At 36.4% G+C, this 3,567-nt stretch overlaps 1 pseudogene; it reads left to right on the top strand.

Moving 5' to 3' along the window:
* Positions 1,437-2,702, top strand: LOC110269217 (annotated as a pseudogene).

Here is a 3,567-nt window from a genome sequence, read left to right as displayed (position 1 = left end):
TGTAAATGATAACCAATCCAATTTTGAATAACTTTTCACATAGTGTGGGAATAACCACCCACTATCATATAAAAAAGATCTATCCTACTTATCATTCTATTCTGTAAATATTTGAATAGGTATTTTTTATCCAATTTCTATACATATCCTACGAAAAAACTCTTACTACTTTGGTATCGAAATTGTAACATCTGTTTTTTTATTATAAATATTTGGTATAATATATTTGATTTTATTCTCTTTTCTATAAAAAATAATGTAATAATATATACTAGCAGCTAGGAGTGGCAATACTATTCAAACTCGCGGGTATCCACTCCACCCCTACATTTCATATTTTGAAACCTTGACAATATAATTAAAATGTCTTTTTTTTGTATATGTCGTTAAACAATAATTTAAAACTCAACTTTCATACAAATTAGCTCTTCATGATATTAGTGTAGTTATTATGAAAAAACTAAAGCTAATTTTAAAAGAAGAAACATAAATGGATAGATAATATTCTTTCGAGTTGATCTCTAAAAAAGAACACCAATCTTATTTAAATTTGAAAATTGATCATTATAATGAACATCTAATATGAAGTTTTTAAATTGGCTATCAAGTGTCGAAAGTTGAATAAAAAATTATTGTGGGGTCAAATTTAATAATCATATTAGTGTATGAAAAAACTAAAGCTAATTTTAAAAGAAGAAACATAAATGGATAGATAATATTCTTTCGAGTTGATCTCTAAAAAAGAACACCAATCTTATTTAAATTTGAAAATTGATCATTATAATGAACATCTAACATCTAATATTTAAATTGGCTATCAAGTGTCGAAAGTTGAATAAAAAATTATTGTGGGGTCAAATTTAATAATCTAATGGAGACAAATAAATATTATTATCATATACTTCTCAACAAAATTCCAAATTATAATGGGGGCGCTTGCCCCCACACCACTATACTTAGAACCATCCCTGCATATATTTGTAAGATTTATTCCGATAATTCGTACTGTAATTTAGCCATGAATACTTAAGAATAGAAGATCCTGTTGCGAAATTGGAAAATTTAAAGTGTTTGGTGGAGAGATAGAGACAGAAAGACTGAGACTGAGAGACAGAGACTAAGAGACAGAGATTGAAATAAATTTCAGTATTCTGTTTGGTGTAAAATGGCAAGTATAATTATCAGAGTCAGATCGCTTACTGTAATTAATACAAAGATATTAATTGTGTCAATATTTACATAATTTTTTTCTGTCTTCTTCTATCTCTTGGGTTATGTAAATTTTAATTTTTTTGTTTCTAACCATGGATACGAAACCTTTTCAATATTGGAAGAGAAAGTCTATGCCTGTCATTCAATGTCGTCATAAAACTTTAAGAGAAAAGGACAAATAGGTCTCTGATCTTTTTTACTGCGGATATTTTCGTCCTCGATGAATGGAAAATACATTCATGTTCCTGACCTTTGTAAAACGTGGACAAATAAATCCTTCCATTGAATTCACTCCGTTAGAGCTGACGGAAAACTCTGACTTGGCAAAGGTAGAGCTGACCTGTCCGTTATAGGATGACACATGGCTCTGAGTTTTTGGAAATTGGACATATTAATCTCCAGGCAAGAAAACGACGCCGTTTCACTACCTTGCTAGAATAATCCACTATCCTTGCTAGCTCAGCTTCTCTCCTCAAACACTCACCGCCTTTCAACCCTCTTCGCGGCCCTCCACGGTCACCGCCAGTCTCTGAAGTCCCCACTCGTCTCCGGTGCCTCAACTGGGTCGGGTCAATACTTGGTGGATCTCCGAATCGGATCACCGCCACAGAGCCTCCTCCTGGTGGCGGACACCAGCAGCGTCCTAGTGTGGGTGAAATGCTCTGCCTGTAGGAACTGCTCTGCCTATCCACCCGGATCCAAATTTTTGGTCCGACATTCCAGAACCTTTGCGCCTCACCACTGCTACGACTCGTCGTGTCGACTCGTTCCACATCTAGTCCAAACTCAATCTCAAACCTGAACCTGCAACCACACCAAGATCCACTCCCCTTGTTTGTACTCCTACTCCTACGTGGACGGTTCCACCACAAGCGGCTTGTTCTCAAAGGAAACGACGACATTTATCACAAGCTCGGGAAGAGTAACCAAAGTAAAAGACTTCTCCTTCGGTTGCGGGTTTCGCGTTTCTGGTCCTAGTGTTACAGGCGCGAGTTTCAACGGTGCGCAAGGTGTTCTAGGTTTAGGACGCGTGAGGTTGCCACCAGTTGAAGGAGCGAACCTAGGGTTTGATCTGTGTGTGAATGTCACCGGCGCAGGGAAGGTGAAGCTGCTGAAGCTGAGCTTTTTATTTAACCGGAAAATCGATAATGTCGCCGCCGGCGAGAAATTATTTCATCGAAGCTGTGGAGGGAGTGAAGTGTGTGGCTATTGAGAGCAAGCTCAATAGGCAATTCTACTTGTTTGGAATGGAGACTCTGTTAAAGCTTGACTTGAATAGATCCAGGTGTTTCTTTGATGCATTTTTTGACTTGAAACCTTACTATTGGCAAAGGTTCCTCTCTTCAAGATTGAATCTAAAGGAACTCGCTTGGTTAAGTATTTCACTCTTTGGACATGCTTCAAACCCTTCCAGGTTTGACATTGTAACAAAGTGCCCAACACCATTGGCTAAAATGATAGGCAATATTGCCTTGGAATACATTGGATGATCCAAGGTTGTGAAACATGTACCATAGTCAATGTATTTTCATGCTTTGGTGGTAAGGTGTGATTTGGTTTTGTTGGTGAAATTTGAGGTACTGTTGGAGGGGCTTTAAACTCTGGCAGATTTTGCTGAGTGATTCTCTAAGATGGTGCTGGTGCATGCGCCTCTCTTCCAAGCTTTGTCGTTGGGAAAGGTGTTAAGAGCAAGAGTTGGTGGGGTTGGGAGGGAGGAGGTAGTGGTGGCGGATATACTCTTGGGAGAGACAGGAACTTTTTTGTCCATTTTTCGAAAGCTCCATTCCACTAATGTGCCACGTGGGAACCCGTAATGCTAGGTAAGCAGAACGGGAGCCACGTCAGACTTTTTCGTTGGGTCTGACGGAGGCATTTGGATGGAGGGGCTGATCCGTCCAACTTTTAAGGACGTCAGGGACTTAAAAGTATTTTTCAATGGTCAAAGACGAAAATGTCCGCAGAAAAAAAGGTCAGGGACATATTTGTCCTTTTCTCAAACTTTAAAGTATATTCAATTTGAATGGTATCAACAATTTGAGAGAATGAATTTGAACTTAAATAACTCTTTTTAATGAAGAGTATTGGGTATATATTTATTGAATTTTTTAAAAAAAAATTTGTGTATTTATACGTCATCTTTTATTTTTGTGGTGGTGAACAGTAATACCCGCATCATAATTTCAAAGTTCATTTTATATTTATGTCGATTCATAAAGTATTTTACAAAAATGATATTTAAGTAAAATTTTTATCTTATAATTATTTTATATTTTGGGATCTAAAATTTTATATTTTTATTTTTATTTAACAATTATTTTTGTATTTTATTTTAATTCTGTTAGTCTAAAAGTACTA

This window comes from Arachis ipaensis, chromosome B02 (assembly GCF_000816755.2).
Source record: "Arachis ipaensis cultivar K30076 chromosome B02, Araip1.1, whole genome shotgun sequence".
In the NCBI taxonomy this organism is placed as follows: Eukaryota; Viridiplantae; Streptophyta; class Magnoliopsida; order Fabales; family Fabaceae; genus Arachis; species Arachis ipaensis.
The sequence above is the reverse complement of the archived record's forward strand: the minus strand, read 5'-3'. Positions and strand labels throughout refer to the sequence as shown.